The 18,926-nt window shown below is 39.8% G+C and overlaps 1 protein-coding gene across 1 annotated transcript in view; it reads left to right on the top strand.

Annotated features, from left to right (window-relative positions):
* LOC129523513 (doublecortin domain-containing protein 1-like) overlaps positions 1 to 10,150 on the top strand; it is a 69,746-nt gene extending 59,596 nt beyond the window's left edge. Inside the window, exons 19-20 of the mRNA XM_055356902.2 lie at positions 5,966 to 6,666; positions 8,428 to 10,150. The gene's annotated coding sequence lies outside the window, so the exon portion shown is untranslated. The remainder of the gene's footprint in view (positions 1 to 5,965; positions 6,667 to 8,427) is intronic.
* The last annotated feature ends 8,776 nt before the right edge of the window (positions 10,151 to 18,926 follow it).

The raw sequence follows: 18,926 nt of genomic DNA, 5'->3' as shown, positions 1-18,926 counted from the left end.
GGAGAGGATTTCTATTTTCCATCATTGCTCTTTCTCCTGTGAAGGAGCTACTTGAACCTCTCTTTTCTGTTTGCCCTAAGTCTAGTTAGCAAGGAAGTGTGAGCACCTGCATCCCTGGCAGGCTCACCCAAGAGTGTGAAAATCCACAGGACGTTATTTCAGTTCGGTAACAAATTCTCTTAGAAAAATGAATTTTCAGGATAGTTCTCTTGCCAGACCAATGAAATCCATATAGCTTGAGAGACAGACACTTTCCTTGGAAGACAGACACTTTCCTTGGAAAACAGAGAATACAAAGAAAATTAGTTTTTCTAACACTTAATTCATGTATATACCAGTTTGTTCTCTCTTTCTCTCTCTCTCTATCTATCTATATATATATATATATACACACACATTTTTATATATTTATACATTTTTATATACAAATATAAAAGTTTAAATTTTTCCTTGCCTCTTGCTTAGTGTAGTCATTTTGATAGGATAAATCCCATTGTGGATTTTGATTTTTATTACTCTATATTCTACTACCCCACCCTCTAAGCTAGCCCAGCTAACAGCTTTCCCAATGTTAAAACTGTGCGTGTGTATATATATGCAGAAGATAGAGAGAGAGAGAGAGACAGAGAGAGACAGAGAGACAGAGAGAGAGAGACCAGCTTGTATATACGTGGTATATGCATGAATATATATATATATACATGAAAAATATATATTTTTATACATACATATATATATTCAGGCAGTCACTGCACTCACTGTTATAGGTGCTGGGCATGCAAAGGTGAATGTGACAGATGTGATCCCTGTCCCCGCGGGGCTCATGCTGTGTGCTGGGGAGGAGAGGCATTTAGAAGTTAAACACCCAAATAAAATAATTATGTGCAATAAATAGTTACACATTGTATTAAGTCTTATGAAGGAAACCAAGTTCAGTTAGAGAATTACTGGAGGGGAGGTAGGGGTGACATACGTAATGAATGGCATGTTTAAAGCCTTATATAAGGAAGTGAGTTAAGCTAAAAGACAAGAATGAATCAGCCATTGCAAATGGAAAGAAGCAGAATGAGGGTTGTCGTAGGGAACAGAGTACCAGGCAGAGGTGAGAATCAGGAAAGAGCGTGGCATGCTCAAGCTACCAAAGGAAGGTCCAAAGTAGCCACTGTCCAACAGAAAGATCACAGGAGCCACATGAGTAATTTGAAATTTTCTAGTAGCCACATTTTTAGAAAAGTTAAAAGAAATGTGTGAAAAACATTTTCATACCATATTTTATTCAACTCAATATATCCAAAGTATTAGCATTTCAACATATCATCAGTGTAAAATTATTGAGGCATATTTCTTTGTTACTGTTCTAAGGTCTCCATATCCTGTGTGTATTTTACACTTACAGCACATCTCAATTCAGACTAGCTGTATTTCAAGTACTTCATGGCTACTTTTCTTAAAAGAACTAATTCACACACACAAAAAAACAAAACAACAACAACAACAAAATGGCACTAGGACTGGTCTAGTTGCTGGGCATGCAAAGGTGCATGCAATAGTTATGACTGCTTGGATAGGCCTAGAATGTTGGACTAACAGGCACAAGATGAGCTTGAAGGGGCATGCGTGGGCCTGATTATGAGGGCCTTGTACGTAGTGCTAAGGAGTTGGGAGATTATATATATATATATATAAGTGCACTTTATATATATATATATATAAGTGCACTTTATATATATAACTTGAACAAGCTTAATGTAATACACAATGTCTAGTCCAACATTCACATTAGTTCTTACTGGCTTCCCACTGCAATGTATATATATGTATGTGTGTGTGTATGTATATATGTGTATATATATGTGTGTGTATATATGTGTATATATATGTATATATATGTATATGTGTGTCTAAGTGTACTTAATACACTAAGGGTACTCAGGTTTTATCACCATAATTCCCTTAGAAATAATGGAAATGTTATTGAGTCAGAACTAACCACCCAGAGATTATAACTAGGACCCAGACATTGGAAGGCGAAACAAGTGGGTTTAAGGTACTGAAGCTCTCCATGTTAATTAAACTACCTTCAGTGCTGATAAAATCTTGCTATTTTAAAGGTCACAGAAATAATATCAGTGCTTGATATATATATCAAGCTGGAATAATATCAGTGCTATATAAAAAGATAGATAGAGAGGGAGATAGATAGATAGATAGATAGTGCAGTGGGAAGCCAGTAAAGAGAACAAATGTGAATGTTGGACTAGACATTGTGTATTAAGTTAGGCTTGTTCAAGTTACAAGTTACAGAGACTCACTCAGTTTACCTCTGGTGATGGAGGTTTGTTGGGAGGATTAACAAGGAAGAGAGGAAGCACAGGAAAGCCCAGCAAACAGGCTTCGTGGTGGCCTCTGTTCAAGACGCATGCCTGTCTGGGTCCCAGTGGCCACCCCGGTAGTCTGCCATTCCTGCTCTTGACTTCCCTGTTTCTCTGTGCTTCTTGGTCCTCGTGTGAATTTTCTACTTATCTGAGGGCTCTTCTGTTGTACACTAAGATATGGCACCTACCTACTCATGGCTTCTGTTGCTTAACAGCTTCTGTTTATATTTTTTCCTGCCTTCTCTTTATATTTATTTTGGCTTCAGGGTCACTGTACCATCTGAACTACTTTCTTTGTGTCTTCTAACATAAGGTTGAATGGATGGCTTCTACTCATTCCTTTAGATTAGGATGTCAGGGACACATGATGCAAAGCACAGTTTCCCTACGTAAGGAACAGTGTGGACTGATCTTTCCTCAGGAAGCTGTGCACATGGCATTGTTAGTATAGACATGTATTTCTGCCATTGTTTTGGTTCTGTTCTACCTTCACTACTGAGGAATGAAATTAGCAATAGAATCAGCTAGGCTGTCACTATTCCTAATCAGTCAGTGAGAGGCTTGCCCTTGGGTATACACTTAAAACTGACTTTGGTGGGGTGACCTTGATGTTATTTTTCTAAGCAGCTGACACAAAATTGAGGTTAGAATCTGTGACTTTGATTACAATATCAGGATGAATACCATCTGAGATCTTAGGTAACACTTCTGAACATAATCAAGTCTGTCTAAAGAAGTGGATGTTGCAGAGACTGGCAAAACTCAAGACACTCTGGTTGGCATTCAGGAAATTTTTTCAAATCAATTCCAGTGTCAAACCCTTTTTGTCAGACGTTTCCTTGCCTCTCGTTTAATGTAATCATTTTGATAGGATAAATCCCATTGTGAATTTTTATTTTTATGACTTTCTTTCCTACTACCTCACTCTCAAAGGCCAGACTTGCCCGCAGCTTTCCTAATGTTAAAATATGAATTCTGTTCACTGGGTGTGACAGTGGTCTGCTGTGTTTTGAGTTGGAAATACTCATTATTCTCTAGGACACCCATGGAGCAGTGTTATCCATTAGATAACACCCAGCTCCCATGGGAAGGTTGATATGGGCCACATCTATACATTTAACCAAAGCTGTGTCTTCAAGAGGCGTCTCAGGGAGTTTTCACCAGCAATACAGGCACCACAGCAACAGCACATACCAGGGTCAACAGGACTCTGCCTCACTCAGGAAATGACTTGATGGCAGAGGTTGATTTCCATTTGCACAAACATACAACTGTTAATATGAGTAAAATGGGATGCATTTATAGGATTTTGTAAGTACTTCAAAGTTGTTTACTTACCCTATCTGGCTTCAGACCACTGCCATCACTCACTGATATAATAACACTAATTTTCCAACTAGTGACTGCACACACCCCCACCCCCAGAGCCTTGCTTCTATCGAATTCTTTGTCAAAGTTGTAGCCAGAATGATCTTTCTAGAATAAGAATCATATCATGTCACTTCCTTGCTTGAAGAGCTTAAGTGGCCCTCTGTTGCCATCAAAGTGAAGGACAAACTCCCTCCTATGTGCCCAAAGGCCTTTGGAATCCGGAGGTCCCCTGGCTCTGAAGTCTGGGTTCTCAGCCCTTTGTTCACAGAGTTCTGCACTCCACCCATGCTAAACTTTCCCCCATTCCCCAAGATTGTATATTCTCTCTTACTTCCATGATTTTGCACATTTTCTTCCTGCAGCTTTCTCATGTCATTTTATATGACTGTGTGGGGAACTTCCTTCCATGTGCTCCCCCTGTACCTGTTGCTCACCCTTGTAGGACTTACCACTGTGGACATGCCCTTTCTCTCACTGGTCTGCAAACTCCATGAAAGTAGGATGTTCAGAATTGTGTTCCCAGTGCCTGAATAGCCCTTACTACATAGCAGGCGTTCATGAATATTTGTCGGATGAATGTGAGATTTAGGGTAACTTGTTGGTTTAAAAACTTTTATTTTTGTTCCTTTTTAGCCATGCATTGAAATATCTGCTTTTCAAATGTAAGTACTACACTAAATCAGAGTTTAGCTTTTTGTAGAACTTTCTTCTCACATGCATTATGTCAATCCATAGAGCATCACATTGCCTTCTTATAAAACAAATCTGCACCTGTTGATAAGACAGTATAGACTAAATTCCCTTTACCAAAAGGCAAACCAAAGCAATGTTGACTAGGAATCCTACTTTGCCAACTGTACCTTTCAAAACACTCCAACAGCCTGAAAGAGTGGAAAACACTTTTCTTCCATCAGAGACCAGACAGACCCTCTGTTGCAGGCAGCCTGGCTTAGAAGGGAAGACTTGTCACCCCCTTTCACAAGCGTGATGATTTGTGGCTGAGAAGGGAGAGGCTGCTCTCTGAACCACATGCTCCCTGTTGCAGGCAGGCTAAGGAAAGATGAATGGCATTATAAGACAGACATCTGAATGTTTCGTATTAAATTAGTCCCACAGAGCACCCAGAATTCTCATTCCATAAATCACAAAGTAAAGCAAACTCACTCCCAGGTTAGATTGCTGTGACTTTGGCCTGGGGTGTCATAGATAATCTGAGAACAGTTAAACATTTGTCTGAAATAGTAATAATTTTGAGCATATTTACTCAGTGGCATAGAGGTGACCCAGACTGATCTCTGCTGCCAGAAACAGCATGTAAATGGGAGTCAGCCAATTTAGAAGATTTCCACACAAGACTCACTGCTTCTCACATCCTCTGTCTACTCTGAAACTGCCATGAGCTCTTTCAGGAGCTCCTGGGTGCTGCAGGCCCAGATGAGCAAACTTCACCCTCTCTATAGAGCAGGTATGGGCTGGGCGTGGTGGCTCATGCCTGTAATCCTAGCACTTTGGGAGGCTGAGGTGGGTGGATCACCTGAGGTCAGGAGTTCAAGACCAGCCTGGCCAACATGGTGAAACCCCATCTCTACTAAAAATACAAAAATTAACCACGTGTGGTGGTGGGCACTTGTAATCCCAGCTACTTGAGAGGCTGAGGCAGGAGAATCGCTGGAACCCGGGAGGCGGAGGCTGCAGTGAGCCGAGATCACACCACTACACTCCAGCCTGGGCAACAGGGTAAGACTCCATATCAAAAAAAAAAAAAAAGCAGGTATGAAAGAGCATGGATGCACCCCTCCCCCTCTACTAAATTGCAGTTATAGCACCATTTTGAAATCCACCTTCACCTTGTCTTGGTGTAAGAATCAGAGTTAGGAAGCATCTTGATTCCACTAAAGCCACATTTCTCTTCAATGACAAAGGCTTATTCTGAGACTATTTTACATATCTTTGGATCTATTCTGGTTCTTCCATTCTTGAGCTGACATTGTGGGTATTCAGGACACTAATTAGAATGGAAGGAATATTGGGCTGGGACTCATGAGATCATCCAACTTGATGCTGACTGGCCAAGGGACCATATAAGCTGCTACATCCTCTTCCAGAAAATGAAAAGAGCAGATTCCTCTAAAGTTGCACCCAGCTTTAAAAGTCTGATTCTAATTCAGTGATATGATTAGGAAGATATGATTTTATTTTTTCCTCTCTCTCTCTTCCAGCTGATTCCTGGAAGTTCATCTGCTTAGTAGGTCCTTTCTACAGGTGCTCACCAGGATCTGCATACGGGGTCACCTTCACCTTCAGAAGCCCAATTTAAATCTCACCAGAGCAACAGAGGGAGGTCATAGCATTACTTTGTGGTAGCCAAGGCCTGGAGGTCACTCCTTCCAGGGAAAGATTCCTGGACTTGGAGACAAAGGCCTGGCTTGAGTCTTACCTTCCTGAAGTCTTGGGAAAGTTTCTTCGTATAAGACTCAAATGAGATCATCAACACAGGAAGAGAAGGGCACTAACATTTTTAGTGTCTACCTGTACCAGGCACCATATTGGACTTTTACATAAATGTTGTCTGTCTTATTCAGTATTCATAACCACCCTACGAAGTAGATACTTCTTCTACTACTTTTACATTTTACAGATGGGAAAGCTGGGCTTTCAAGAAGTGAAATATCTTTGCTAAAGGCACCAGCCAATAAGTGGCAGAACTGGGATTTATACCCAAATCTGCCTAACCTCAAAGCCTCCTTTTTCCATTTAGGTTCCCTAGAAACCCCTTGTAAGTTTTCAGTGCAATAGAAATGTTAGATGTGGTCTTGGTAATTCTCAAAATGAGTTCACTAGATGCCTTGAAGTGATCATTTTTATGGTTTAGTTGCTGCTTATTTGGATGACTTTCCTGATGACAACTGAGTTAGGCAAGGTAAGCTACATTTGGATGCCCAACCCAAGGTGTGAGAACAGAAATCTATTTCTCACAGTTCTGGAGGCTGGGAAGTCCAAGATCACAATCAAGGCACTGGTGTATGGTGAGGGTCTTCTTACTGCTTCCCCACAGGGCAGAAAGTGGAAGGGCAAGGGAAAGCAAACCCACTCCCACATGCCCTTTTTATAGCAGCATTAATCCATTTATGAGGGTAAATCCCTCATGACCCAAATACCTCTCAAAATGCCCCACTTCCCAACGATGTTGCACTGGGGAGTCAGTTTACAGAACATGACTTTTGGAAGTCATATTCAGACCACAGTAGGTGCCATAATTAAGTACCACAAGAGGGGTAGCTTAAACAACAAAAGTGTATTGTCTCACAGTTCTGAAGGCTGGAAGTCCAAGATCAAGGTGTTGGCAGCACTGATTCCTTCTGAGGGCTATGAGGAAGAATCTGTGCCATTCCTCTCCTTAGTTTCTGATGATTTGCTGGTGCTGTGGACTGAAAATTTGTGTCCCTCCAAAATTCATATGTTGAAACCCAATCCTCAATGTAATAGTAGTAAGAGCTGGGACCCTTAGGGGCTAAGTAAGTCATGAGGGCAGTAGCCTCATGAATGGAATTAGTGCCCTTATAAAATAAGCCCAAGAGAGCTGCCATGCCTCTTCCACTATGTGGGAACACAGCAAGAAGGCACCATTGGAACCAGGCACCATATGAAACAGGAAGCAAGCCCTCACTAGACACCAAATCTGCCGACACCTTGATCATAGACTTCCCAGCCTCCAGAACAGTGAGAAATAAATTTGTATTGTTTCTAAGCTACCCAGTCTATGTTATTTCATGATAGAAACCTGAACAGACTAAGAAAAGCTGGCAATCTTTTGACATTTCTTGGGTTGTAGAAGCATCACCTCAATCCCTGCCTTCATATTTATGTGACATTCTTCCTGTGTCCTTGGGTCCAAATTTTCCCATTGTTGTAAGGACATCAGTGATACTGGATTAGGAGCCCACCCTAGTCTAGTGTGACTTCATCTTACCTAATTACCTAATTACATCTGCAATGATCTTATTTCCAAATAAGATCACATCTTGAGGTGCTGGGGGTTAGGATTTTGACATGTGAATTTTGGGGGAATGCAATTCAACCCATAATAATCAGTAACAAAAATCCCCAAACCTCACCCACACAAGCCTTCATCATAGCACAAGCGCCCTACCATTAAAGATTTCAACATTCTTTCTTGATGACATGCCTCTCTCTTTTATGTCTTTCTTGTTCCTTACTAACACTAATGTCTGATATTAATGGAAAAACCATTAAAAAAAACTATTATCCTATGAGGTAAATTGAATGCACTCAACTGTAAAAGGAAGACTTATCGATCAATTTTAGTTAAACTTTGCTTGTATGACACTTTGCTGCTAAGGAATGTGTTTTTATTGCCTGGCCACATAGTTCAGATTTCCAGTCAGTCTTAGTAAAGACCCCTTTTATAACACTGATAAAATTTTATCACAGAGCTATGAAAACAAAATTAGATTTCATAACTCACATCAGGCCTTGAAGGGGATGCCTCTATAAATTTTACAAACCCTATCAAGTTTAATGCAGCTATTCTGATAATTTTTTCAATAGCAAATTCTACTGAACTTCATATATACTATTTGTGTATATAAATGTGTGTGTGTGTGTGCGTGTGTTCATGTATATACATATATATAGATTTGTTTCTCTCTCTACCTTACAGGAAAGAAAACTTTCTTTACCCACTTATAAACAGAAGACTGTGACAAGAAGGCCAATTATTTCCATCGCTGAAGAATCTAAATTTGGCAAATCTTCTAAATAACAATCCTGCATAGTTTATTTTAAAAAATTTAGTCGTAAAATTTATCCTTCAAAAATCTGCATTTTAAATAAACCCTGACAGTGATTTCTCAAGACGGTAAAGATATTAGTCTGAGAATGCCACTCTAACAGACTGCTCTGGGCATCTTTTCTCTTTGCCTTGGCCAGGCCTCTCAGAATTGAGTTAGCGTGTGACTCCATTTGCACAGCGGGACAGATGAGTACAACTGAAATAAAAAGTGGAGGCCTCTGCAAAAAATAATAAATAAAAAATTTATCCTTCAAAATAACAGTTTTTTCAATGGGCCTATTTTGAAGAATGAACGTTGACAAATGAGACAATATATCCATAAATTCATAGTATGACATACCATAATTGAGAGCATTGTTAGCCATAGACATTTTGTATGCCAGTGAAATCTGTATACATTCTCTAAATTTTTCCAGTTTATCGTGTGGCTTATTGGAAAAAAAATCATATACATTGAATGCATGTTTTGTCTCCCCAACTAAATGATAAGTGCCTAGAGGGCAGGAAGACCCTTGGTTTTATTTACTTGAGACAGAGCTCTACCCACAAGGGCTCACTGATAAAACTCATCAGTCCCACCCCACAGCAACATGATGGGGACATGAGGTTCAGTTCTTCTACTCTTGGCCTGAGCCGCAAACCAAAATTAAAACAGTACAATGGGAATAGAGGATCTGCTTTACAGAATTTCCTTTCAGTCAGCTGCTCAGAAACTACAATCCTCAGAGTGAAATTAAATGGAGTTATACTGGGATAGTCCTCTCTGTTTTTCAGAGGCAAGAAACACTTCTCGAAATTGTACAAATGAAAGAAATGTCATGGTATAAACTAGACATCTTATATCCTTAAAATATATCTTTGATGATTATACATATTGGTTTCAAATCCCAAGTTTGAAGAAACATCCAAAAGTTATGTGAAATTACTTATAGATGAATTGACAACATTTGAGACTTCGACAGACAATCATGAAGCAGTTCTCAAGTTGATTTGGTTTATATAGCTCTTTAAGAATCTTTTGGAAAGCCATAATCTCACAAAATACACATATGCAATTTTTTTTTTTTGAGATGGAGTCTCACTCTGTTGCCCAGTCTGGAGTTCAGTGGCGCGATCTCAGCTCACTACAAGCTCCCCTTCCCGGGTTCAAGCAATTCTCCTGTCTCACCCTCCTGAGTAGCTGGGCCTACAGGCGCCTGCCACCACACCCAGCTAACTTTTGTATTTTTAGTAGAGATGGGGTTTCACCTTGTTGGTCAGGCTGGTCTCAAACTCCTGACCTCAGGTGATCCACTCGCCTCTGCCTCCCAAAGTGCTGGGATTACAGGCGTGAGCCACCACACCCAGCCCAAAAAATGTTTGTTCACAGAACTGTGGATGTTTGTCACAGAACTTTCCAAATAAAGAAGTTCTGATAAAAGAGAAGATATTTCTCATTTCCATAATCTTTAAGGTGTGGGGGATACGTAATCTGGACTTCTCAAATGGATGATTTCTAAATACGCGTCAGATGAAGTGATTCTAACTTTCTCTGTAGTAATATCTTATTTTGTTTTATTCAAAAACAATAAACCATGTAGATTTATTAGCATGTGTGGGTGTGATTTTTGCATCTAGGAATCTTAAGTGGGAAAAGAGAAGGAAATATCAACTTCCTCAAACTGCGTTGTTAATTTTGGTCATTCCTTGGAGAAAACCCTTATTACCTGGAAGGAAAAAAGCTAATTAAGTTGACATGTCTCACAATCACAAAGCCATTTTGCTGGCTCCTGTTACAGGCAGAAGGAATACATACTGCTTTCCTTTTGTCTGTCAGGAGAATAATAGGGAACACTGACAGGCCTGGCAGTTGGGGATTGAAACTCAGCAGAGGAGTGGCCTGTAAACGCACAGAGCCTACCTGGAAATCCCTGCTGTTTGGCCATGGTAAAATGGGGGCACCTTGGGTTGGAACCCCCAGCTATTTCCACTGCTACAATTTTAGTGCATTTATCTTTTATCTAAGATGGTGATGTTGCCAAGCGTTCAGATGACTTTCCAATGATTTTATTCCTAAGTCATGTTACAACTGTACTTCTGTTAATTTAGTCACTGTTTACTGTAGTTTTAGTTATAAATCCTGCAAAAAGTGTCTTCTGACTCCTTTTAAGGTATTTAGAAACCTCCTTAAAGCTATTAAATTTTGATATGTAAAAACATATTGGATTATGAATTAATGTCAATGTCATTGGCTAAATTATCAGATTATTAAGAGCACTAGACTAGGAGCCTGAAGATGCCCTTCAAGACCGCTATCCACTGTTTTGTTTCCAGAGCCCAGCATGGTGCCTGGGACACAGTAGGTGCTCGTTAAACCTTTGTTGAGTATCAAATGTAGAGTTGAGTTTCAACTGTAGCTTGATTCTCACCACCCATGGGACATATCTATTTTCTTATCTGCGGAATGAGAATAGTAATATTTCCCTTCAGCCCCAAAAAGTTATTTTTATCATCAGATAAAATGAAGCATGGAAAAGCACTTTTTCTGTGTTTTTAATGAAAGTAGTAGTCTTCAAAATTAGGCATATATACTGTAGAGGAAGAAAAATAACTTTCTCTCAACCCTTCTGAGTTCTTAGCTGGGACAGACCACTAACAAAAGACAGACTAACAAGAGAAACACAAACAGAAGTTTATTAATGTGTATATCCCATTTATATATGGGAGGTGCCCAGGAAATGAGGAATTCTCAAAGAGGTGGTCTAAGTTTCAGGCTTAAATCCCATCTTTAACTAAAACAAAGAAAGAAGGGTGTGGGGAAGACCAGTTAAAAGGAAATGGCCAGTGTTCGCAGGAGGGGAAGTCTTGCCCAGTAGGTAAGAGCACAGGTGTGAAAGCTAATGAAGGTTAGCTAGGAAACTACCATCTATGGATCAGACATTATGCTAGTACTTTAGATGCATTGACCTGTTTAATCCACACAACTGTTATTAGCTCCACTTTGCATATCTGGAAACTGAGGCCCTGATGTTAAGTAAATTTGCCTCAACTCATGGCTAAGAAAGGGGTTAGAGAAGTATGAGACTAACAGCGTGGACACTAAACCCCTACACTAACCATGGCCCATCTGTTTATTCCAGAAGTGTTTATTGAGCACCTACCATATGCTACGTACTTACTGTATCAAGTTCATTTCCACATTAGCAGATAATATGTCAAGAGAAAGGAAAGTTCATAGAGGAGAAAACAAAAGGAGAAGGTGAATGCAAAGTGCACCCTGCTTGTTCCTTTGATTGAACTCAGGAGAAACAACACTTTTTTTTTTTTTTTTTTTGCTACCACTCTCTGAGCTTCTGGAATCTCTCCATCTGCTCTCTGTTTGAACTTCAGCAAATATAAAACTTATATTTTCTCTGCTCCTGGAGCTTTCAGAATCCCAAAACATTTGGTTTAGATTAAATCCGTTGACTGAGGCATTATAATTCGGCTTCAACACAGATGATTCCATCAAGCATCGCCTTATCTAACCAAACTGCTTATTACAGTAACAGAGTACACTAGTCAGGGGGCAAGGGCAGGGCCAGGGGGAGAAGGTCATTCAGGTTTAGCAGCCACATGTACACAGCAGGGTGGTGTCCTTTTAGAATCGAGAGGAATGGATTCATAAAATCCAATCGGGAGCATGTGTGTGCATTTATACAAGCCTTTTTTTTTTTTGCCTGAATCTAAATTATAGAGATTTTAATAGCTCCAGTAATTAGACAAGTATGCAGTCAACCCCATTATGTTCCTGTGTAATATCACACTCCCTAGGGCCTACCTTTTCTGCTTGCTGGGCTCCCTGCATGGGCCCCCTTCTCCCTTATTTTCTACCATAGGGAAGCGGTTTTCTTTTCAAAGAGCTTACTGTTCACATTGTTTTCATCCCCTCAATCCGGAGGTTGGATTTGCTTTCTCAGGGGTTTCACCATTGCATTGGCTAGTTATGTAAGAAAAGGACAGAGCAGGCTCTTGTAGTTCATTTGCATCCCCACAGTGCCTGGTGCACGCACTGGGAGCATGGTGGATGTGTTAACTTGAGAAGAGACTTCGCACAATGCCCGGTGCAGTGTAGATGTTTCAAAATTGTTTACAACTCAAAACACTTGATGATCAGATTATTGACCTTAAAGGGAGCAGAAGCACATTATTCACTATCTTAAATTAGGAAATCTTTTGTAGAAAACTGCCTTTCTAGCTTCCTGATTGCCTCGCATTCGTTTTTCTCTCTAGTATTTTGTAACTTTCTACTATCCATAGTAATATTTCACTTCGTCAGCAGAGATAATCACCCTGCAGGTGCTGAGGGCTATATCTTGAGATATGTTGGCCATTTTGAATTTTTTTATATTGCTGTTTCTTCTAGAACTAAAAAAAACAAAACAACAACAACAACAACAACAACAACTTTGGATGATTTAAAATTAAGGGCAGGATGTGCTGTATTAGTAAAATTATGCAGTTCATCCAATTAAGAGATTGACTTTTCCCATCTATGTATCCCATACATATTTTCTTAGGGGCTGTCAGAAAGCAGCTTTGGTGCCATTTACTTTTTGTGATTTTTTTCACGAAGATATTCTCAAGAATAATTGTAGAAAGATGTGTGGAGTTTAGTTTCCTGAGGTCAGCTTTTCCTGTGCAGTCCTTCCCCACCAAAAGGAAAATAACAATCTATAATAAATTAACTATATTTCCTTCACAAGGATCTGAATGTTGTCCCCTAGAAAGCAATTCTAGAAGTCTATGAAGCTGGCCTCCACACTATCTAGAAACAAAAACAAAAACAATCCCCAAAATAACATAAAATCAAATGTTTAAATCATCCTTGGAATTGAGTTAGTTGTCATTGGCAAACTGATACTCTCTTTTCTCTAGGAAGTGGTGACAGCAACAGTGGTGGGGCAATGGTACTGAGGCTTGGAAGTCAGTGATGTTTCCTAAGACTGTTGTCTAAAAATCTTTTCTACCAAGGGAGTAAAGGGATAACGAGCTGGGATATTTTTGAAGGATACTCACAATTTGCAACACAAATAAAATCTAGTTTTAAAATATGTGTGTTTTTTCAGCTCTAATGACTGAAAATGTTAAACTAAATATTTTGCTTAAACAAGTAAAGATGAAGGGGTTAGATGAGCAAATTAGAATGCAGAAGCTGCCTCTGCTGCCAGTTTTCCCTAGAAGAGAATGGCTAATTCATATGCGATGTATTCTTGTCTCTCCTTGGGAGAAAGAAAGGCTGCCCTGGGAGGAGCCCGGCTGTTCAGCATTTTGCTGCTGGTCAGGATTGATTCCAGATGTGGGAGGTAAATGCTAGAAAGAGTTTGGAAAATGGAGTGGAAATGAAAAATCCCTCAGGCCATTTGAGTGCTGATGACAGATGAGGTAGATATTTTCAGGTAACTAATGAACTTGCTGGGAGCTTGGAGAGTGCTTAGCCCAATAGATATTTAACAGGCAGGAAAGACCCAGCTGAAATACATGGCTGCTCCCATGCACTGTGCACCCAAAACAGGGGGAAGCGGGGAGTCCCAAGGGTAACACATAAATATCGAAAGCTAAGACACAGCCAGCTACTCTGTAAATAAGCTGAATTTGCCTTTTCCTGAAGCTAATTCACAATTTATGCGTGGATTTTTTTTCAATTTCTCATTATTTGATTTATCATGACTATGTCATCGTTCGAAGAAATATTTTTAAAAATGTTCCCCATGTGTAAGTCAGTCAGGCAGAAGAAGAGACAGAACGGCACAGTAGTTATAAGCAGAGTTTCTGGAGTGACTCAGACATGGGTTCAAATATTGGCTCTGCCACTTTCTACCTCAATCTTGAGCAAGTCACTCTCAGCCTCAGTTTCTTTATTTATAAAATGAGTAAAATCTTAATATTTATTTTGGATGAGTTGTGAGAATTAAGTGAGATGTTCTATGTAAAGCACTTAGCCCAACAGTCAATTAATGCTCAATAAATATAAAGCTAACATCATAATTTTTGTTATTTCAGGAATGGAGTTTGGGCCAGGAGGTGATACACCATCTCAGCATGAAAACAATTTAATCTTTTTAGTAGTAGAGATTTTTTGATTTATGAGCCATTCATATCATTAACAAGTGCTGCTATTTTCAACTTTAATATTGGTATTTCAGAGTTCTTGGTTGCAAGCAACAGAAATCTATAATTTACAACAAAAGCAATGAGGAGATTACATGAAGGGAAAGAGGGGGCTCACAGAATTGGAGGGATGCCGGAGAACAAGAAGCTGAAGGTAGGAAGCAGAGCAGGAGACACAGAAATCTATGGTACCTGGGGCAGACAGGCAGGCAGGTGAATAACTTCCTATTATTTACCTTCGTTCCAGACCAGTAGCCCAACACTCAAGGTCTCAGGAGAGAAGATCGTGCCTGACTGACCAGGCTCCGTTCACATGCTCAAATCCTGGCTGAGAGGACAGGGAGAGGAAAGATATGTAGAAGATGAGCCCCCAGCATTAATGTCTCACCTCAGTTACAGACACAAGGAGAAACTGATATACTATAAAGCAGGAAAATGTATGCTGGTAGCCAAAACTCATAAACATCCATCATTACTGATCCAATATTCTATAATGCTTTCCACAGATTTTTGCTTTCTTCTAAGCACATGCTCTTGGGTATAATGATCATGTTGCTCAAGTCACACTCCCAAGTTCTAAGAGCTGAAAAAGACTTAAAGGCAACTACCAGTTTCTCTTGCTTGACTTAGAAAGGGAAAGCAGTGCCTAGACTCCATCTCCAACGGGGTAACAATGGTCTGAGGAGAAAGACTATCTACACACACACACACACTGAAAGGGCCAGAAAGGTAAAGCCAGCATTGCCACATACAGTGGTGCAGATTGAGAAGGCAAGAGGGGACTGAAATTCAGTGTTCATTCCTCTCAAAATGCCTCTGCCCAGAGGAAGAAACTTCTTTTTATAATTTTCACAAGGACACCCCCACATTGTCAAGCCCTGAACACATGATGTTACATCAGCTCAGAAGGGGTGCCATTTTTGAAGTTGGGCAAAGTTACTTTATGGGCTAGTGGTGGCCCTTGCTAAATCCCACACTCGCCAGAAGGGAGGGAGAAAACAAATGAAACAGGGATGGCTGCCTCCCTCCATTTCTTCCTTTTGGCATTTTTTTATTGTCTTTTTCTTCTTCTTTCTCCTTGAATCAGAAAATCTCAACATTGAAGGAGCCTTGGACAACCACCTAATCCTATATTCATTGAATAGTTGAACTGTATCCGCCCGGCGTAATACCCATGGCAACTGGTCTTCCACATGTAAGCATCTCCATGGACAGGAAATTTGCCACCTTACCACATAGCCCTTCTCCCTTCTGATAGTTCTGAGGAAAATTCTTTCTTACATCGACCTGAGATGTAGGTACCTGTAATTTCTATTCCCTCTGATTAGTTCTTTATCTGTGGCTGCAATGAGCAAGCCTGACCCTTCTTACAAATGAGAGGCCTGTCAATAGTTGAAGTCCAATGTGATGCTTCTCCAAGGCTGTAACTTTCACACTCAGTCCTTGGGCAACATGATTTCATGATACATCTGGTGAAAACTTCTTTAATTTCTCTCTCATTCATATTATATAGCCTTCTTACAATGTGTCATCCAGAACTAAATGTAGCAGCCAAACATCTCCAAATGAAGCTTACTAGAATAATAAATATTAATAATTATAAAAGTCATAATAAAAATAGCTGCCCCAACTAAATTAAAAACTTGCTATATGCCAGGCATTGTGATAAACACTTTACTTATGATATTTAATCATCATAACAACCTTTCAGAGATTCTGTCATTTTTTTCCTTTTATAGATGATGAAATAGCCTCTGAGAGGTTAAGTCACTCACCCAAAATTTCCACTGCCAGGAAGTGGTAGTGATGGGATTCAAACCTGGGTGGCCCTGAGACCAGAGCTTCCACTCTACCCACTTCACTATACTTCTCTTACTACAGGTAAAAACCACATCAACTCTGTTCTTTTTTGCCATTTCTCCTGAGTGCTCACCAAGATTTCACCAGCCTTAAGCAAATTATCTGATATCATTCAGTGCCACGGTTCTTATTCTGGTAGTCATTTGCATGAAACATTTTTTGATAGAGATTATACTGCCGGGTTCCATGTACTGAGATATACATATACTGAGAGGAAGGGTATATCAAAAGTAGGTTGTCGAAGAGTAGGAAGCATTGCACCTAAACTTCCATGATTAACTCCATGTGTTTTACTCAAAGCATCAGATTGCTCTTTAGACTTCTTGGGTGCTTTGGAAATTTTGATGGTGCTTTTTGGAGAGTGGCTTGGGAAGCCAAAAAAGAGTTGAGGGCAATTACTGCTTTAACCAAAACAATAGAACAGCAGGAAGTTCAGTGCAGTCCCCTAGCTTCTCCCCTTCTTTACTCATTTAATCCTGGAGAAGTCTGTGAATTATGGTATACACTGAATTTCCAACTTGGTGGACATTGGCCCTTTTCATTATCTGAAGCTCTTTTCATTGCTCTGTTTCTGGGCCTTATGGGAAATGATTCAAGTACTCCATGGAAGATGATCAATTCTCAAGCTAACCCCAGACAAGTATGAAGAATTCTCCCAAAATCACATGATAGCAAGTTGATAAGATTTCTCTCATCTTCAGTCAGTGGGAAGACCAAACTGCTTAAACAAGTTTGCTTCCTCAGGGATGGGTGTGGTGGCTCACTCCTGTAATCCCAGCACTTTGGGAGGCGCAGGCAAAAACATCACTGGAGCCCAGGAGTTCGAGACCAGCTTAGGCAACAGAGTGAAACCCCATCTCAAAAAAAAAAAAAAAAAGAAAGAAAGAAAGAAAAAAAACCAGTTTACTTCCATAGCTGCTGCAGCTCTCCTAACAGTCCTAGAACTCTGGAAAGTCAGTAAGCTCTAATCACCATAACTGAGTTCACTCTGCCGTTTAGTAACAGAATAATTAATTCTGTTAGGATTGCGTCAATGAAAACATGTGTAAAACGGTGTCATAATACTAACTGTAAAATTCAGTGGCAAAATCCAGAGTGTTCTGAAGTAGCAGATCTCTGCTTCTTTAGGACAAGAGTTCTCTTTAGTTTTGCCCGTTCTTTTATCTCGGTCCCTAGCTTAGTGCTCAGCACATGGTAAACAGTCAATAAATACTTTTTGAACATCAGCTTTAACCTAACATAGAGGTGCCTTAAAAATGCCTAATCCTTCAAGAGGTTGTGAAACATCATGTATCTTTAAAATTGTCAGCTACTTTGAATTGTGAAGTCTTGTTTTTCTATTTGCTCCACACCTTAACCCCCTTACATAAAATAGGCTACTTTTATTTTTCACCAGTTTGTCTTTCCACTACTGTCAATGGTAACTCAAACCTAAACACTTTGATGGAGATATTTTCTTGTTTTAAATCGCCGCAGATGAAATGTTTAAAAGGAATTCCAAATTTTGGTCTCTTTCAAACTGACTCTATGCTGAATATGTAACGTTACCTTTTAAATTTAGAGACTTTACTGGCTAAGATTTGTCACTTGGACCTCAAATTTTAGGAGGAAAATGCTAGTTATAATTCAAAAGATCAGTTTTACGTTTTGTATGTAATATAGCCCACTAGGTGGCATACGAACACATGGAAAACTCGGTCTATGTATTAAAGATGAATCCAGTCTACTGTTTTAAAAATAGGTTTTACATCGCGTTGAACTATGTGGTTGTAATAGTATTGAAACTCTTAGCATTTGTGAACTGGAAAATTCGGTGGTGACAGAACTGTGTTTCTGTATTAGATAAGAGATGTTCTAATAGAATCCTGCTGCTCCTTTTGATGGAATACCGTTCTGAAATTGCATCCCAGGATGAAAAAGTTGGTACCGTGGCACCCTGTCAAGTAGCTCCTGTTGCTGTGAGGTGTGATTAAAAGACACATAAGCCAGCAGAAAATGTGACACAAAGGGCATCTATATAAAAAATTAACAGACTACTTGATATCATTTAGGCCAGATTTAGAATCACAATAAAGACCTTGTTTTAGTCTGTTTTGTGCTACTATCACAGAATACCACAGACTGGGTAATTTGTAATGAACAGAAATTTATTGGCTCACACTTCTGGAAGCTGAAAAGTTGAGTATCAAGGTGATGGCACCTAACAAGTGTCTTCTGGCCACATCATCACATGGCAGAAGGCGAGAGGGTGAGAGACGGAGCAAGAGGAGGCTAAAGGCACCCTTCCTAACAGTACCAATCCCACCATGGAGGTGGAGCCCTCATGGCCCTCAGCCCCCAGTACTGTTATGATAACAATTAAAATGTCAACATGAGTT

This window comes from Gorilla gorilla, chromosome 9 (assembly GCF_029281585.2).
Source record: "Gorilla gorilla gorilla isolate KB3781 chromosome 9, NHGRI_mGorGor1-v2.1_pri, whole genome shotgun sequence".
In the NCBI taxonomy this organism is placed as follows: Eukaryota; Metazoa; Chordata; class Mammalia; order Primates; family Hominidae; genus Gorilla; species Gorilla gorilla.
The sequence above is the reverse complement of the archived record's forward strand: the minus strand, read 5'-3'. Positions and strand labels throughout refer to the sequence as shown.